This window comes from Sabethes cyaneus, chromosome 3, assembly GCF_943734655.1.
Source record: "Sabethes cyaneus chromosome 3, idSabCyanKW18_F2, whole genome shotgun sequence".
Lineage (NCBI taxonomy): Eukaryota > Metazoa > Arthropoda > Insecta > Diptera > Culicidae > Sabethes > Sabethes cyaneus.
The window spans coordinates 183,502,506-183,523,026 of NC_071355.1; the positions used below are offsets into that span (position 1 = coordinate 183,502,506).

General features: G+C 41.9%; 1 protein-coding gene across 2 annotated transcripts in view; it reads right to left on the reverse strand.

The window, feature by feature from the left end:
- The window catches only part of LOC128742064 (rho GTPase-activating protein conundrum), a 182,500-nt gene that overhangs the window by 63,542 nt on the left and 98,437 nt on the right, over positions 1 to 20,521 (reverse strand). For both annotated transcript variants that reach the window (XM_053838260.1, XM_053838261.1), the window contains one exon: positions 16,484 to 16,505. The gene's annotated coding sequence lies outside the window, so the exon portion shown is untranslated. The remainder of the gene's footprint in view (positions 1 to 16,483; positions 16,506 to 20,521) is intronic.

Genomic DNA, 20,521 nt, shown 5'->3' on the forward strand with positions numbered 1-20,521 from the left:
GTAGTGTACCGACTAGTGAATGGTAGCCACGTTCAAATGAAGAAAAAGCGTTTTCTTTTTTGCATTATGAGAATTTTTGTTACAATAACAGATGTACAAGTGGCTAAGAGATAAAGGGGACCCGAGTCAGATCGGGCATTCAGCTAGTGTTGATAATATATTCTATCTCGTCGCCTGCGACGACGAAGGCTTTATTTTGAATGAATTCTTATAGAATATCGTTGCGAACAACCGAACGTAATGGTTGCGCAGTTTTACGAACTCTTTTTACTTTCAGGACATCAAATTGGTGTACTTTGACATAAAGAAAATAACGCATGGAGTAATTCTCGCTGAAACGGGGCCACTTCTGAGTCAGTAACTGACACGAGGTCTTCAGATATTTACGCTTAATTGGTTGAAAATGGTTAAAAAATAAGACTTACACTTTTGATACCGCGAAATAGAGGACCCCTCGTTCGCCAGGGGCCTTTCAAAAAACAGTTTCAAAAAATGTTGAATTTTGAGCGAACCTTGAGATCTATATCATGTGATATTTCATAAATTTGTCATGAAAAAACTAATAAATGGCCCGGTTCTGTAAAGAATAAGAACAGGGCTTTCAAATGGAGCAAAAATTTTTTGGCGGTCATTTTGGATTTGATCGCCACATTGGATTTTATCAAAAAATCGCCGTTTTCACCATGAGCCCCCAAATGATTTTCATTTTAAGACCTTGGAAATTGGAAATCTGAGAAAAAATGCTATAAGAAACATTCATAAAATTAGGTGTGCATTAGTATTAACTGAATAAAACGACCAGTAATTTGTAGCAAGGTTCACAATTTTCATATAGTTATTGTGATAGTTCCAAAATTTGCTGTGAAACAAACTACAAACAACACTGTTTTGTAAAGAGGAGAGATAGGGTTTACAAACGAAGTGAAAAAAAAAATCGACGGCCATCTTGGATTTGGCCGCCATGTTGGATTTTATCAAAAAATCACCGTTTTCGCCTTGATCCCCCCAACCAATTTTAATTTTAAGACCACCATCGGAAAGCTGAGGAAAAATGTTGCTTGCATTATAGTTTTATAGTCGTTCAAAAAGTTTTTTGAACGCCGGAAGAGCCTTGGGTTAAAAGGCTTCTGTGACAGTCTTAATGGTCGTCGTTTGAGAAGGTAACAAGACGTATAATTCAATATACTCTTCAGAGAGGTGGCCAGAGGTGCGCTACTGATGACCATACAGTGTGGTGGCACGAAAAATGTTTCCAACCGCACAGCGACTTGCGGCATTACCGAGTAAGGCATTACTCGTTCGACCATCGGTGATTTTTCAATTATGTTTGCAGAAAAGAAAGTGAAACCACAGCATATGAATGATGTCATTTGGTTTATGTGACGGTGGCGTGAATTGCGATTTCCGGTGGTTGTTAGAGTTTAATAGTTTCCATATCAACGGACAATCTATTGGAATTTTCTCTTAGAATATTTAACCTTTGAACGATGTCTGTCTTTTGAATTTAATTTTCGACTTTGACAGACTTAAATGGTAATATACGATGACCGTTTTAGAGGTCAAAATCTTGCTTCAAAACCAAACCAATATTACTTTTGCATTCCTGAAGAAGGCAATTGACCGACCTTAATATTTCGCCAAACTTGTTCGTCAGTTGTCCAAAAACACCTTGTCTTGAAGTGTTAAACCAACTGTTTGCTTTGCAAATTGCGCAAAATGACAAAAAAGCAACTGACCCCTGAAGAAATGAACCGCCAGCCATATGCCAGCAAGCGTACCAATTAGCGGAATAGCACTGCTGTTAATGATGCCGAAAACAATCAGACACATTTTTGAGTAACTTTTACTGGGCGTACATAGGGTAGGTAATTGACAAATACCGAACGAGCATGTTGAGTTCGCGAACTGTGGAACCGACAATGTTCGTACACAACAGCATGAGACGCAATTCTTCCGACCCGCCAAGAGTCATCGCACAGAACATTAAACATGACACCTTTGAATGTCAGTCGGTTGCGACGGTGACGAGTAAACAATAGAATCGTTACCTCTTTTCTTTGCTCCTTGGATTTGCTTTTACGAGCATGACGTTCGAGAGTTGATTCATACCGCAATCCTCCGGTTCGAGGCATGGCTAATCGCAACCACCGTGTGTGCATGCACAGGTTATAGCTGTGTGGCTTTGCGTAGGAATATTTCGTTTGCCAGAAAACGCCGCCGTAGCTGTGCCACCTTACGTCGCTGTCCTGCGCGAAGCTCTTGTAGACGCATCAAATTACTGTGTAATTGGTGCACAATGTTTGGCTTAGCTGCTCTCGGGAATCCTCACCTCCTACACTGCGAGTTGAACGGTTGTTGACCGATGGTGAAAAATAAACGCTTCGAAATAATAATAGCAGTAGCTTCAAACCACATGTAAACAGCTTCAGTTCAGGCTTCAGGGGAGCAGAAGCTTTTATTTATTCGCAGAACAAAAGAATCTTTTGACTAGATTATGAAAGGTTTCTTCCTAAAACGGTGCTTGGATCTTTTCCAAAATAAACACTGGATCTAGTACAGCAAGTAACGGAATATTTGCTAATCATTTATTTTATTCAAGGCTGGTAAATGGCTGAATAATGCGTACCGTCGGTGCCTTGTGCACGTGTAGGCATAAAATAGACCCTACAGTGGTTCATAGCCTCTTATTCAGCAACTCCTATTCCTACCGCCTCGTGGTACCAGCCGGGATACGAGCAACCTTGGTGGAGATCGGGTAACCAACCCCGGTGGAAGCCAAGGTCGTATGCTGACAGGAAAGGAGGGCTCTTTCGAGCTTCGTTGGCCCTCCGGCGAAACAGGGGGTTGGTGTAGCAGGCTTTGCAAGCCGTCACCACGAAAAATATTAAAACATGGAACGAAGAACAAATATATTCTTACTGGAACAATCGGAATAGACCCACGCGACGAAAAAGGACTATGGATTGGAAACTCGGGACGTGGAACTGCCGATCTCTCAACTTCCAAGGGAGCACTCGAGTGCTCTCCGACGCAGGGATGGTTCGATCACTTTGACTCAATTTTGATTCATTTGACAGTACCGTCTTAACGGGGTCAAATATGACAAAGTTATATATGAGAAATTTGTAGAACAGGTTATTATCTATAATTTGGCTGAATAAAGTTTTGCTGTATCTTTTGTAGTTACGGCACTACAATGCTAGTATCTTATTAGTGACTAAATGAACGTTCATTTAGTCACTGATGAGTTACTAGCGTTGTAGCACCGTAATTACAAATGATACAGCAAAACTTTGTTCAGAAAAGTTGTAGATTAGAACTAGTTCTACAAATGTCCCATACATAACATTGTCATATCTGGACCTGCTGAGACGGTACTGTCAAATGACTCAAAATTGAGTCAAAGTGATCGAACCATCCCTGCTCCGACGTATTGAAGAGCCGCAAGTTCGACGTCGTAGCGCTGCAGGAGGTGTGCTGGAAGAGCTCAACGGTACGTACGTTCAGAGATGGACATACCATCTACCAGAGCTGCGGCAACACACACGAGCTGGGTACAGCTTTCATAGTGATGGGCGAGAGCCGGAAACGGGTGATTGGGTGGTGGCCAATCAATCCTCGAATGTGCAGGTTGAGAATCAAGGGCCGATTCTTCAACATAAGCATCATCAACGTGCACAGCCCTCACCTCAGAAGTACCGATGACGACAAGGATGAATTCTACGCGCAGTTGGAGAGTGAATACGACCGCTGCCCAAAACATGATATCAAGATCGTCATCGGGGATTTCAATGCTCAGGTCGGCCAGGAGGAGGAATACAAACCGGTGATTGGAAGGTTCAGTGCACACCAGCGAACCAATGAAATGGGCCTAAGACTTATCGACTTTGCCGCCTCCAAGAATATGGCCGTACGTAGTACCTTTTTCCAGCACAGAATCCACCATAAGTACACCTGGAGGTCACCAAATCAGACAGAATCACAAATCGACCACGTTTTGATCGACAGTCGGCACTTCTCAGACATTATCGACGTCAGATCCTATCGAAGCGCTAACGTTGACTCGGACCACTACCTAGTGATGGTTAAGATGCGCCCAAGACTCTCCGTTGTGAACAACATTCGGTACCGACGCCAGCCTCGGTTAGATCTCGCGCGGCTGAAGCAGCCAGACGTCGCCGAAAACTACGCGCATTCACTCGAAGCTGCACTGCCGGAAGAGGACGAGCTGGACGAAGCCCCTCTCGAGGACTGTTGGAACACTATCAAAACAGCCATCAGCAGTGTAGCGGAGAGCTCCATCGGGCATGTGGCCCGGAATCAGCGGAACGATTGGTTTGACGATGAATGTAGGAGGGTGATGGATGAGGAGAACGCTGCGCGGGCGGCCAAGATGCGCAGTGCCACACGTCAGAACGTGGAAAGACACAAACAAAAGAAGATGCAGCGAAACCAAATCTTTCGGGAGAAAAAGCGCAACCTGGAAGAGCAGGAATATGCGGAGTTGGAGCGGCTGCATCGTTCTCAGGAAACGCGGAAGTTCTACCAGAAACTGAACGGATCCCGCAAAGGCTTTGTGCCGCGAGCCGAAATGTGTCGGGATAAGACTGGCAGTATTCTGACGGACGATCGTGAGGTGACGGATAGGTGGAAGCAGCACTTCGACGAACACCTGAATGGCGCCCAGGCGGAAAACCATGGCGGCGGGGAAAGCGATTTCGACGGTGCAGCAAACGGGGAAGAGGTGCCAGCCCCAACGATAGGCGAAGTTAAGGAGGCCATCATGCAGCTAAAGAACAACAAGTCAGCTGGAAAAGATGGCATCGGAGCGGAGCTTATTAAAATGGGACCAGAAAAGCTGGCCGTTTGTCTACACCGACTAATTGTTAGAATTTGGGATACGGAACAGCTACCGGAGGAGTGGAAAGATGGGGTTATCTGCCCGATCTACAAAAAGGGCGACAAGTTGGACTGTGAGAACTATCGAGCGATCACCGTTCTCAATGCCGCTTATAAAGTGCTGTCCCAAATCATTTTCCGCCGTCTATCACCAATTGCGAATAGATTTGTGGGAACTTATCAAGCCGGCTTCGTCGAAGGTCGGTCTACAACGGATCAAATATTTACACTGCGGCAAATCCTCCAAAAGGGCCGTGAATACAGAGTTCCCACGCATCATTTATTCGTTGACTTCAAAGCCGCATATGATACCATCGACCGGAAAGAGCTATGGAAAATCATGGACGAGAACAGCTTCCCCAGGAAGCTCATCAAACTGATTAAATCTACGATGGATGGTACGCAGTGCTGTGTTCGGATTTCGGGTGGATTGTCAAGTTCATTCGAATCACACAGAGGGCTTCGTCAAGGTGATGGTCTTTCATGCCTGCTGTTCAACATAGCGCTACAAGGTGTTATGAACCGAGCGGATATCAACACGCGGGGCACGATATTCAACAAATCTAGTCAATTCGTCTGCTTTGCCGATGACATGGATATTATCGGCAGAACATCTGTGGCGGTGGCTGAACAGTACACCAGACTAAAGCGCGAAGCAGAAAAGATTGGGTTAAAGTTAAATACGTCTAAAACAAAGTACATGCTGGCCAGCGGAACCGAGGCCGAACGACACCGCTTGGGCAGTAGTATATTGATCGACGGCGATGAGTTTGAGGTAGTCGATGAATTTGTCTACCTTGGCTCACTGGTAACGGCGGACAATGATACCAGCCGTGAGATTCGGAGGCGTATTATCAGCGGAAGTCGTGCTTACTATGGGCTCCACAAGCAATTGCGGTCGAGCAGACTAAGTCCCCGTACAAAGTGCACCCTGTACAAGACGCTTATTAGACCGGTTGTTCTCTACGGGCATGAAACATGGACAATGCTCGAGGAGGACCTGCGAGTGCTCGGAGTTTTCGAACGACGAGTGCTAAGAACGATCTTCGGCGGCGTACAGGAGAACGGAGTATGGAGGCGGAGGATGAACCATGAACTCGCACAGCTCTATGGCGAACCCAGTATCCAGAAGGTGGCTAAAGCTGGACGGATGCGATGGGCAGGGCATGTTGCAAGAATGCCGGACAACTGCCCTGCAAAGATGGTGTTCGCCTCAAATCCGGTAGGAACAAGACGACCAGGAGCGCAGCGAGCAAGATGGTTAGACCAGGTGGAGCGAGATCTGGCGGAGAGTACTCGGTGTCCGAGGAATTGGAGAGCGGTAGCCCTCAACCGAGTTACATGGAGAAATTTTGTTCAACAGGCTTTGTCTTAGGACGGCAAGCCACCTAAGTAAGTAAGTAAGTTATTTTATTCAATGTAGAAGAACGTATGGCGTTTTTGTCTGCAAAAAAGACTTAGAGTACTGAAAGGATTTGCAAGACAAAAAATTATAATTCTTCCCTAGATGAAGAAAAATTTCTTTTGTTGGTTACCTCAGTGATTGCATGAATGGATATGTAAATATCAACAAAACTAGTAAGCAGTATTATTTGACGATCGGAAATCGTCTGGGGGATATATCTGACAAAAATTGTGTAATTCATATGTTCACCGATATGGCAACTGTTTCACAACGTACAGCCCACGTCCATATTATTTCGCACGGTAGTGTACCGACTTAATATAAACCGAAACGAACTGGAGAACAGAATTAAGGCAGAACACAAACGTTCTGGCATGTGACGTCTTACCAGGTTGACCATAGTCGTCGTCGCCGCCGCCGGCTGAAAGATTCAATTGAAGTTTTTACGCTTGGTGATTCGGCGATGCAAAGGAATTAGTTAGGTTAGGATTCATATAAGCGCGGATAACTTTAAACGTGGTTTAAGAGGATTGTTTTTTTTCAGCCGTTCACGATTTCGATAGACAGGACGTACAGTTCGCGATAACCCGAGGAGGGTGGCCTCATCAAATTATCTCGCATCGGTACTTCATTGTACGTCTGTAGTGTAGACTATGCTTGAAAGAATTTGGTTGATTAAAAGATTGAAGTGAAGCTTGATGGATTTGCACAATGCCGTTCGATGAAACGCTGTGAGCGAACGGGTACTTTCCTGCTGCGTCACGGTGTCCGCGGGTGATGAAGAACGCAACGATAAGAAGACGCGACGCGCCGCGCTGAGTTAAAAGTATTGATAAACCACGAATCGTGACCTGTCACTTCAGAACGCAATCTTGTACCTCTATTCAGTTACGGTTAATTCCAACACTTCACTTTATATCAATAATACTCACTTCAAGGTCAGAGTCGAGTATTTACGCGGATTTCAAATGCCCATCGGAATATCATCTAAAGTATTTATCCCGTACCTATGTCATACCTGTAGCAAAGACCCTTCTCTTCATTAAATCATTCAGCTCGCTATAATGTGTTCAATCGATTTGTTCAACAGTTAAAACAATTGGCTTGCTAAATCATTTCTTTAGGCATACAGGAAACGGGTCGATATAAAAAGACTTTTAATTGATCCTTTACGTTGTGCGGCATATTTATTGTATTTTCCGTAGATGTCATCAATTTCAGCTCTACTTAACTGGTAGTTGAAGCAATTTATTGATGTCGTTATTCACATTTGTAAGCATTTTAATAATTTGTCGTAGAAGCAAACCATGCAAGCAAACTCTACGGCTCTACTAACGCGAACGATTGTGAGAAGCATAGCATCCAAAGCTTGAGCCAAAACACAATGAATACGTATTTTTAATCCGTTGCAGAAATTTAACCAAAAGTCCGTGGAAAACTGTCGAACTTCCGCAACGTATTAAATTCCGTATGCATTATGTTTGGGCCTTTACTCCACTGAAGAAAGCGTACAACAAGTAACCGCGGATGCTGTGTATGCATACATTCTGTTACGTACACACTCGTGAACGCACAGCCTCCGAGCATCTTCGTGCACAGCCCTCTCACGAAGCAAGCTAATGCCAACAGCTCGTGAGCGCCAGCGGCACACTAGGATATGAGCCGTTCCGAATTATAGTGGTCTATTGACCATTCAGTAAATTTTACAGGAGACGCAATTGTCTAAAAATTCTATAAAAAATTCCATTCGATTATTTTCTCTAAACCAAGTGTTCTAATGTGCAGGGTATAACATGACTTCAACATGAGAATACATAAAATACCAACTTTTGTCAAAATATGCGAGTTATTCATAGTCATAGTCCACTATGATTCCATATTTACCTGCAATCCCCATCCCCAAAACGTTCCGCAACATAGTGGTCCATATCCATGGGATTTGTAAATGTGATACAAAACCCCTATAAAATGAGTTTTGATGAAAAAGTATGCCGCCTAGGTATGGAATATGGTGTTCTGACGCCATTTTTGAATTAAAGATGGCGACTTCCGGTTTCCTGAAATGTCCGAATATGACGGGAAATAACGCAAAATCCCCACAATATGGTTATCAGATGAAAGGGTTTAACGAGCAGAAGCCGAAGGTTCAAGAAAAAGCAAAGCCTTGGACCTAAACTTCTATCTGAGACTTGACCCTTCTTTATCGACAGACGTCACAGGCGGCTATTAGAGTGCAGGACAGTTACGGGGCTAGTGCAACAATCCTACTGACTCTATCTAGCAGCACCGCCTAGTTAGTTAGACCAGCGTCGTACCTCGAAACCGACTGAGCGGCTGACGAAACAAATGTGTTTATATTATCCAAACAGAGAGGGACAAGACGTGACAGTGCGAAAAATGAGGTAAGGGAGGTTCATAGAAGCAATGCTTATTAAGTATGTGTATCGATTTTGTAAAGAGGAACGGTATGAGTGGTGAATGACCCGTCGATTAAACCACTCTATAATAAACTCAACAACAACAACAACAACAACAACAACAACAACAACAGATCGATATGAAGGCCGAGTCGATATAAAGGAAACTTTTTGTTGACTCGTTAAATTGTACAGCAGTTTTTTCCAGTAAGAAGAAGTGAAATTTGTGCTTCCGAAGTTTTGTTGCATTTTGAACAACAAGTGAACATCATTCATATTTCTTCAACAAATTTTTAAAAGATATCCGAAGTTCAGTTGCACATAAATTCGAAATCTGCAAATCCACCAATAGTCATTTACTAGGTTATATTCACCCCAGACTTTTGGGATCTAATAATTCAACTGGATGATTCTTATTCAACAACGTAAATCATAACCTATTGAATATACTCTAATGATTGATGTCCCTGGTGGGAAACACCTCATATAGGAAACCCGAGTTACCGCCAATTTTGGTTTTAATATTTGTCTCACTGATTTTGATAGTTGAACTAGAAATGAATTTACATTTTTATAATTTTCTCTATCGTATAGTTTTTTTGTCGTCGTTTCAAGACCTAAGGTCTAAATCATTGGTGTTAGATGTCTTCGTCTTCGTTCCCGTTATAGAGATGAAAAAAAAACATTAGAAACCAAGTTTGATGCAAATTACATTCAAGCTATTAATGAGCTACAATATTTATGCAAGTTACGTTATCTCGTTGTGGACAAGATATGTTAGAAATTGCGTTCTCACTGCGCTGGTGAATGACTGGATTTAAGGACACCATAGTGGTCCTTAGCATCTTATCTAGCAACTCCGCCTCGTGATACTAGTTGGAATACGAGCAACTAGTGAAGATTCGGTAAGCAACCAACGAAGGTCGTATACAGACAGGGAAGGAGGCACTCAAGCGAACGCTGAGTGTAGCATCGAGGAATAGCCTTATCGTCGCTCTTGAACGTCTGTTCCCATGGGCGGCTCTTGATGGCTTGGCAATTCCTCAACCAAATGCACGGTTGTACCTCAGATTAGGAGCGGGTCACGACAGCGTTTAATCTTGAGCGGGTGGCTGAAATAAGGGATGTATTGTCTCGGCGCTACATTTAAGTTGGCAGCCCCATTACGGGACTCGGTAGCGTGGTTCTAGTAAGGCAATCTACCTAAACCTAAACCTGCGACGAAAAATCAAGAAAATTGGCCTTGGAGTATTCGGCATGGACAAATATGACGAAATAAGGACAATACGACGAGACGAGAATATGTGGAGGATCCGTAGCGGCAAGTCCCAAATCAAAGCTCTGGAGTGACCAACGAGCTGAAAACGGGTTTTGTAGAAATGGGCACAATGCAGGATCGTGTGATGAACAGGAAGGCGATCAACGAGAGGATGTGTATATTGATGATAAAAGGCCGTTTCTTCAGCTACACCATCATAAACGTACACTGTCCATAAGAAGGTAGACCCGATGACGAGAAAGAAGCATTCTACGCGAGGCTGGAGGCAACATACAACAGCTGTTCGCTACGGGACATCAAGATCGTCGTCGGAGATATGAACGCCCAGATCGGCAGGGAAGAGATCTATAGACCGGTGATCGAGCCCCATAGCCTGCACTGCGTCACGAACGAAAACGGCCAGCGATGCATCAAATTTGCAGCTTTCCGAGACCGAATGATCAGGAGCGCTTCTTCGCACTCGGTTAAAGATTCCGATACTGGAGAGGAAAAATAAGAGCTTGAAAAAACTGTCTAAGTATTGCCAAGAGAAAGAATTTGGCCAAGTAACCAGGAGCACGGAATGAGTTGCCCACGATTCTGAGGAAGAAAAAACTGCCAAAACGAGGACAGAAATAGTGAAGAGCTAGAACAACTATTTCGGACTAATTAGACGCACAAGTGCTATGAGAAAGCGAACTAACCTCGTGAAGGACACACATCGCAGCCTTATATGAGGGGCTCAGTCCTGGTGTAGTGGTTAGCATTCAAACGACGAGAAGGGAAACCTGGCTATAAACGAGCGCGAGGTGTCGACAGGTGAAAGCAGTTCTTCCATGGATATCTCAATGGCGATATAACAGAAGGAAACGGAACGAAGAAAACCTAGGAGAGGAGTGCATCAGACAATAACAACATGCCGTCTCCCAATCTCGAAGAGATCCGGCGAGAAAACGATCAGCTGAAGAATAATATAGTCGCCGTCAAGGACCGATTTCCGGCAGAACTTTACAAAAATGGCAAAAAACCACTAACAACGGCACTTTACTGGATAATTTCAAGGAGAAGGAGAAGCTACCGGAAGAATGAATGATACCTTCCATTTGTCCCATCTATAAATAGGGCGATCGGCTCGATTGCGGTAATTACCGCTGCATTACGCTGATCAACGCTGCCTGCAAGGTGCTCTCCCGGTTTTTGATACGCAGTCTATTCCCAATAGCAAAAGAATTCGTAGGGCAGTATCAGGCAGGCTATTTGGTACCCCGTGCTACTGCGGTCAAATCTTCACTCTCCGTATATTTTCATGCATTTCAGGGCAGCATACGATATAGTCGAGCGTAACTCCAACAATTAGAAGCCGCTGGTTTGGAATCTTACAAAATACATATTCTTATGTAAATAAATGCAGGAAATCGATTGGTGATGGTTTCATCCTGCGCAGACTTCGGGAAGTGGTCCATTTTGCCCTATTTTACCCAAAAATCATGTTAAAAGCTAATTAAACAGCATAAAAACTTATTTGCCGCCCGTGAAACGAACTCAAATAGCTTCCAAATTTTGTCAAAACATCAGAAGAATCAAATCCCATCCATTCCATACTGTGCGAAATGCAGGTATAGTCCATTTTGCCCAGTTCACCCTTAAATACATAGTAAAACCTAATTGGAGCGATTAAAACTAATTCAAAGACAGGGGAATGACCTCGAATAGCCAATTTACTCGAAAGACATCAGGAGAGTTGATTGTTATCGATTTAGTACAGTGATGAATTCACAATTGGTTCGTTTTTCCTGATTCTCTCCTAGATCTACAAAAACACGTTCATTTGCTATTGCGTAAAAAATCGTAATTTTTCAACGATGGTGTCTTTGCAGAAATTTATCAATAAAATACAGCGCATCTTTTCAAACTATCAAGGCGATCTTATTTTCAACTATCAGGGTGATACAAACTTTTGTTTTTTTTTGAATACGTCCAAAAAAAATTATAAAACTAAAATGAGCAACTTTGCTGAATAAAGTAACTATCTATCTTTTGCTAGTGGCGAGATAAAATGATTTATTTAAAAAGTACACATAAAAATCAATTCTGCTCAATAACTCCGCATCCAATTAATTTATTGCTTTCAACTGTTCTCCAAAGTTATTCAGTATGAAAAATTACATTTTTTTTGAAGACTGTTTTTACCTTTGAGTTAGTTTTAATCGCTTTAATTAGGTCATCTATGTATATGGGGGTGATTTGGGCAAAATGGACTATTCTTGCATTTCGCTCAGTATAGAATGGATGAAATTTGATTCTTCTGATGTTTTGACAAAATTTGGAAGCTATTTGAGTTCGTTTCACGGGCGGCAAATAAGTTTTTATACTGTTTAATTAGCTTTTAACATGATTTTTGGGTAAAATAGGACAAAATGGACCACTTTCCGAAATCTGCGCAGGATGAAACCATCACCAATCGATTTTCTGCATTTTTTTTACATAAGAATATGTATTTGTAAGATTCCAAACCAGCGGCTTCTAATTGTTGGGATTACGAGCTCGTTTTTGCCCATTGTGCGCTGTGGCAAATAATGCACGAGTACGGTTTTCCGGACAAACTAACGCGGTTGATCAAAGCTGCCCTCGAGTAATGTGTTATGTGTGTGTTTCGGGAGCACTCTCGAATCCCTTCGAATCGCGCAGATTGACAATTGCGGAAACGGGATGGACAACACTGTTGAAGGTGTGATTCGGCGCGAGGGCATCGAAACCAGAGGAACCATCTGCAGCAAAAGTAGCCAACCTCGACATCATTACTAGAAACCTTGGGACGGCGAAGACTAGGAGGATTGAGTTACAAACCAATGTGTCGAATGCCAAATATATGGTAGGAAGATGCTCCAGAGAAAATTACGTTTGCCTTCAATGGACCGTAACTATTGACGGCGATGAACTGGAAGTGGTTGATGAATTCGTATATTTGGGATCACTGGACGCTACCGACAGCAATACGTGTAAGGAGATTTAACAGCGCATTCAAGTTGGAAGTCTGGGGTACTTCGATCAAGGAGCATACGCCGCCATACAAAGCTGACGATGTACAAAATGCTAATCAGACCGGTAGTCTTATACGGACTAGAGACAGCTACGATAGACATACGTGCACTTGCCGTATTTGAACGAAAGACGTTGCGAACTAATTTGCGAACGGAAAGCGTAGAATGGCGCAGGCGTATGAATCACGAGCTGCAGGCACTAATTCCATCGTACACCTGGCGAAAGTTGGGAGGCTATGAGCCGGCCATGTCACAAGGATGCCGTACGACTGTACTGTGAAAGCTGTTCTGTTCAAAAACCTCACCGGCTCCCTGAACATAGCACCCCAACGTGCTATAGTAGATGACACAACCAAATTGAAGCCGGCTTGCGTGAGTCGTGACGGTCAACGAATTGACGACGAATAGTCCAGGGTCGAATAAAGAGGAGAGGTATTCTTAATACGGCAATATTCTCGAAATGCTGCACATTTTTTATTGTTTTCGTCATGGTCATTTTGGTATACCAAAATATACTAAGTTTCACTCACACATTTACAATTTAGCCATTTACACCATCGGTTTTGCGTCATTGCCTTATCTCTGTACACTCCCTTGTTTGGCAAGCATCCCAGCTAGCATTTTCATATGTATAAAAAAAATCAGCATTACGTACAGATATACATGCTAATAAATCGTATTTGATGAGCAAAATTGGCATATCCTTACTATTTTGGAGGCGATATACGTGATTACGAATAATTTTGTGCGTTACGACTATATAAGTATTTATATACGATAATATCCGATTAAGCGCGAGTCGCTCCGTACTACTATACGATTTTGTGCTGAAAATCGTATGTATGTCAGTTATTATCATTATATACGATAGAAAATCAACTTGGTCCCAGTTTTTCCAGCTTTAGTTACGATTTGGAATTTGTTAGGAGATATTTATAGTAATTTTCGTACATTGATATACGAGATGGTGCTAGCTGGGATATCTTCAATGTATTGATAAGTACCGTATAAATATTATTCAAATATAGATTTGCGTAAGACTCATAAAATTGTTGCAATGCACAATAGATTTCGGTAAACAATTCGGCACCAACTTTTCAAAAGGACCAATCTGCAAAATGCAAACAAACTGAGTGAGGGTTATGTTCTGCATATGGAAAGAAACCCTCACTCGGGTTGTTTACATTTTGCAGAGTGGCCTTTTTGAAAAGTTGGTGCTGAATTGCTCTCTGTCCGTGATAGGCAGTGCTATGACGAACTGCCGCTGAAATATGAATATTTGATTCATTGTAAAATGTAATTTTCATCATATTTTATTTACCCAAATGGGTGTACATGTACTTGAAAACCTGCAGATATATATTCTTTTGAATGATCTAAATAAAGTATTGATCGTATTTTGTATAATGAAAGTACGTTGGTCTAAATATTTTTGTTCCAATGCGCCCATTCCAATCATTCTAAATCAGTAGAACAGACCGATAGTTTTTAATTGAGATTGCAACAAGATCTTTGTTTTCAAATGGCGATTTATTAACTCGTGTTTAATAAACGACTTCAAAATTTGAATTGCGATTGAGCAAATGATCAAATGAATTGTATTGCGAGATGAGCATGAAGCGAAGCAAAGCTAATGAAGATTGGTCGGCTTCCAATCGATCGAAGCCTTCACGGATGGCACACACCGTGGCCCGAGAGTAGTCCATGGCGGTTCGCAATCAAGAGACTCATATGCCGCTACATACCGTAAAGAATTAAATTTTATACTTAGTTTAATTAACAATGAAAATCAGTACAGTTGCTCGGCACTTTTTGCCGAAAACGCAGCTAATTTACTAGATTGAGTTGTGAGTCGAGTTGAACCAATTAAACATTTATTTTAAATGCTGTGGTGTGAATAGTAGTAATTCATTAATTTCTTACGTCGGAAACGAGTAGCTTGTTGTGGTGTAATTATGTTGGCACCGAATATTTAAATTAAGTTGGGCTCAAAACCAACGAAAAATTATCTTTTTATGATGATTTACTACTTTACGGTTCTTCTCGACCTTATAGGCAAAAAAATGGAATTAACCCAAATTGTAACCTTGTGCCACCGCGGCCATGCCGGGCAGCATCGGTTACAGTTTCTGTGCCGCGACGAATGCCGCGACTAACGTCGTTTGCGATCGATTCAAATGGGATGATGAAATTGAAATTGATCGGCCGGGGCACGAGACCGTGAGGAAATTGAATGATCTTCTCTCACTCTTGCCTTGAGTTTGACATGCGCGATCTCGATTCGGTTTACGCGCGTACGCTGCCTGCCTGCCTGCCGGCCAAGTTCATTTTGCAAACGAATAGCCGCTCAATAACCTTGTCGATTGTAAAAAATATCCAAATAAGGTTATCCGAAAATAGTGTCAGGCAGCGCGAAAAACTTGATTCTTGTCTGTCTGCTAGATAGGTAGTTAAATTGGTTATCATTTTGCTATCTGAAAACCTGTTAACCCCATTTTTGCAACGCAATAAACCTAATATTTGCACCTTTATGGAACAGATATGAACACCCGCTCATTTGCAACTCGAATTTTATGTATTATGTTTTTTTTTATGGATACTACCAAAAAATTTTGATGGACAGCGGCTTGAGAACTGTGAGCTCTAAGTCCTGCTAAATAGAACAATTGATAGTCGCTGAGTTCAATGAATAAAATTTCTCAATCGGGTGAACCGCAATCAATTCCTACTATGTCTCCTACCTATTATGATTTAAACTTTTAATTCTTTAAAATTTTGGTTGGCATTTGGTGCTGTTTAGTTATACCTCGACTATTTATAAACGAAACTTGTTGAAAGCCCCGAATATAGTTAACGTAATGAAACAAAGAAACCGGAAATAATTCGGTGACGTATCCCAAAATCAACCATAGTAAAGTAAACAGCCTGACCAACCGAATCTGTTACGACGCATTATTACCTGTAGCATTCCCCGATGATGGTGAAGCTGGTATGGTGGTGGTGCGATTGCACAATAGAGAGCTTTGTTCGTCGCCAATTAGTGTCCGCGATTGAATCTCCTGAATGGTTAGGAATTAGGTAAACGAGCAACTTAATTTGCCACAAATTAACGTCACAATTGTGCCGGCCGATAGATAGAAATGTCGGAACTAACCGTTGTCGATGGTGAACATCACAGTCAGTAGTGTATTAAGCAAAAGCTTTCGAAAGCTTTCACGTTAAATTCGACTAGTGACAGATTTGTCATTATTACTCCGTGTATGGAGGTGATTGCTGTGCACTGTCTTGTAGTACGGTGTCCGGGTATGGAATTCCAGCATTCCTTCGTGTCAAATATTTGCCACTACTCGCATATCAGTTACATTTATATAGGAAACTGTATAGAAAATGGGACTGTTATGCGAGCAACGCAAGATATGTCAATTATCATTTCCAAAAAATAATTGTTTTGTCGAACACTTACCTGCATAAGAAATACGATAGGTCTGGAATGAAAAGTAAAAAAAAAAACAATTAAAATTACATTTGAATAGGCTTAACCGCTCAAGCGGTTTGTGAATATATTGGAGAAACAACGCGGTAAGAATTGTAGGTCGGACATCGTCCGACACAAGGGAACCCTTTGCTTGCATTTGTCCGATGGCGTCCGAGAAATTCCATCGGAATATAGCATAAAGACTTTGCTTTGCTGTCCATATAGGGGATGCCATAATGATTTTTATTAGATTAGAACTTTGATGGCTCTGCGGATCCATATACGATTGGGTTAAAATTCAATATTTTCCTCTCAAAAAATTTTCGCTAAATTATCCACTAGTTTCTTCAGAGATATTCTATAATTTAATTCGTAATTTGTCAGTACATTCTGCATAAAAACAGTTATTTCAGAGTCATTCCATCATAAGAAAGACAAACTCCGAACTCTCAGACCGTCTAGCTGATGTGATGCAAGTCGCAATCACGCAAAGCTACGTGAAGATGATTGCTGATTGTTTTGAAAAATAAAAAAGTCTACCGCTCACATCAAAGATCGGCTAAAAACCGTTCACACACTAGTTAACATTTGCGAGCGAGAATAATAAACTAACTACCTAAACCTAACTATGCAATTGCTTCTGCAAATAACTTTGGGTAACTGTTTTCCTTTTCGATGAACGCTTCGTAAGTTGCAGTAAGTTGTAAATTGTGCATCCACATTGCACTTCGCCAGCCCAAAGATACCTATTACGGTCGGTATCATTACTTTTCCGAACCACACACATTCAATCACATAGTAATCAGTCAGAAAGTCATCCGCTTCTTACTGATACACGGAAGGTCTAAATAGTACCTACCTAGCATATATTTCATTCGTTTTAGTTCGTTGAGATCGTAAAACATCTCCGTTTGTAACCTACTTTCCTGGGAGATCGTTGCACTGATTTCAATGCTTCTATGTTCGCTATTAAAGATATATAGTATTATCAGCAGGTGTTTGGTCGGACATCCGATGCTGTACTTACAGTTTATTCAATCTAAAAAGCAGGAACCCTAGATTTTCACGCCAAACAAAAAAATGTGCAAGTACAAGTGGCTAACTGTTTATTTCCCTAGTGCAGAACAAATAGACAAACAAAGTTCATAGCACACTACTGAGTGTATTAGCATCGTTTTGGGTGGGAAGTTCCTTGTTGCAAGTACCTACACCTCCGAATTGGACCTGTTGAAAGGCACGTAACAAACCTGTTTCAGGCAGGGCCGGTCGGCCGGACGGTGCTTTCAACTTTTATATGCATACAAGAACAGGCAGAGATTGTCCGCGAAGAAGTTTCAAGTGTGCAGCAGCTAGTTTGCTGTTGTTGTTGCTCTTGAAGTTCTATCACCGGAGGAGATACTCCGGTGTAGGTATGTTGATAAAGCAACTGCTGCCTACAACAGCACCTCATCATCAGTGCAGCAGCGGTCGGACGCTTTCGGCTTGATTGATACGTGATGCACGGTTCCTGTGCGTGCAGGTATGCCGCGCCGAGTTGCGCCGAGCTATCTATACAAAGATGTGGAACTTACTACACTGTCGCTACTTAGAAGCATAACTATCCAATGTGACAAAAAAAAACACGAATAAGAGTAAATCGCACTTAAAGTTGAATTTCAAAAACATGTATCGAAATACAACGTTAGACATTAAAACAAGAAAATGAAAAAACGTCACATGAGACAGTTATGCCTCCACCGGCTGTACAGGTACTAATGGTAAATTGAAGCATGAAAGAGTTGAAACTGAAGATTAGCGCTTGTAAAGACTGTTTGTTCTGTTCGTAGTCAGATCTGGAAGCGTTGGTATAAATGTGATACTAACGGGGTAAATAAAAATTATACTTAGTTCGTGTTAGATTTTTTTTGTTCAATCTTTTTAGAAATAGAACGTTGTGGCAGGCACCGAATATGCGTTAAAACCTGTATTGTATGTAAACCCTTCAACTCGCAGCTTCCGGATGCGGTGAGTTATTATGTGTGTTTTAACGGGTGACAACTGAAATTTTGGAATTTATTTCTCACATTGTGAAAAAAAGACAAAGATACATGAAGATCTGATTTAATGAAATTAAAGATACATTGTCCATGGTTGAAAAAAAGTGGAATATTTGGAAACGGTCCGTAATCGGCTGTTCGGCGATGGCGGAATAGGAGCATTGTACGGTCATCATGTCAACTTCGCGATTGCATCTCTTGATTCTACCAATCAACTATTTGTAATTCGCGGCTCTCCAGTTATTCTTGTACACCAAGAAGCTCGATATCCCGAAGAAATCTGCGATTGGGCGACAGTGAGGCAAATTTGTCGGGCTGTGGTTTTTGGGTACAAATGGGATCGAATGGGGGATTTAGGAACGATTGTGTTTTTTAGAGTAAAGCGATGATCCTTCATCCGGCCAAAACACATATTGTCTATCTGCATGATGTTTTTGTAGAAACGGGATCAAAATTTTCTTCAAACATTCGTTCTACCACACATTTTGATTGAAATACCCAACCCAGAGGGCTTGACCCATGATTTAGAAATACACTTAAGTCGCTATTTACGCGAAGGATACGTCCCGCGTAAATCAAAATCGCGTAAATTCCGAAAATCGCGTAAAAAACCGCGTAAATTCCGAAATTCGCGTAAAAAAAACCGCATATGTTCCGAAAACCGCGTAAATTCCGGAATTCGCGTAAAAAACTGCGTAAATTCCGAAATTCGCGTGAAAATAGTCGCGTAAAAACCGCGTAAAAAGCGACTTCAGTGTACCTCTCTCGGAAATGGCAATGTACAACATCACTTTCTGTTCAAACTTATGTTTAAATTGGTATTTTATATCGGGAGATGCAGAACTACTATCCTTCGAATAGTATCGATCATTTCTATCGAGACACATACACACTCTCATTTCTCTCTGAGCTTATTTGTTGTTGTGTATAAAGGGTGTCCCACATCAAATTGCACCACGGAAGAAACGCTGTAGAAAATTACCTTAAAACCCATCTTTTTCAAACTTTCAGACAACAAAATATAACCCATTAGTTAGCTTTTGTTTATATTTCTTTCATTCAACTTCAATACCATAACCGTATGCTCGCACCTTGCGCTTAACTCCACTCAAAAGATTTTGTACAACCTAGCTGTAGCTTTATCTGAACGGAAATCCACTTTTTCTTCATGTCTTACTCAGACTTGACCTCCTTGGGATGCTTTCGTAGTGCCTGCTTCATAATAGCCTAGTATTTTTCGATGGGCCTTAGTTCCGGTGCGTTGGATGCGTTCATGTCCTTGGGTTCGAAAGTGACTCCGTTGGCTTCGTACCACTCCAATACAACCTTTGAATATTGGCATGAAGGTAGATCCGGCCAGAAGATCGTAGTACCCTCGTGTTGCCTCGACACAGAAGGCAGATGCTTCTGTAAACACTCCTTGAAGTAGATCTACCCGTTTACAGTCCCGGTAGTCACGAACGGCGCACTCCGTTTGCCACATGATACATTTTTTGGCGAACTATGTAAGTTGCTGCATCCTTACTTCCTGCGGAACATCAAACTTGTGCTGGGCGGTGAAGTACAGTAGCCCCGGAAGCTGCCGGAAGTCCGCCTACACGTAAGTCTCATCATTCATGATGCGAGAGTCGAGGATTTTTCAGGTCCTTGCGCAAAATAAATTCGCGACGTAGCTTTTCGGGTGACGCCATTTTGCCCATTTTCGAAGAACTGATCGCGATAAAAAGACAGTGTAAACAATACACTCTAAGCTACTTCTACTCAAATTTTCAAGAGAAAATATCCAATGGATAATTTTCTACAGCGTTTCTTCCGTGGTGCAATTTGATGTGGGAGACCCTTTAGGGGCCTCGAAGAAAATCCAAAATTTTAGTTGTCACCCGTTATTTATGCTCGTGACGTCGACGCACAATTTTATATTACGACGTATACTGGCAATTTAGAGATATGTACCACATTCCGTTGCCGTTTTCTGATGAATAGGACTAGA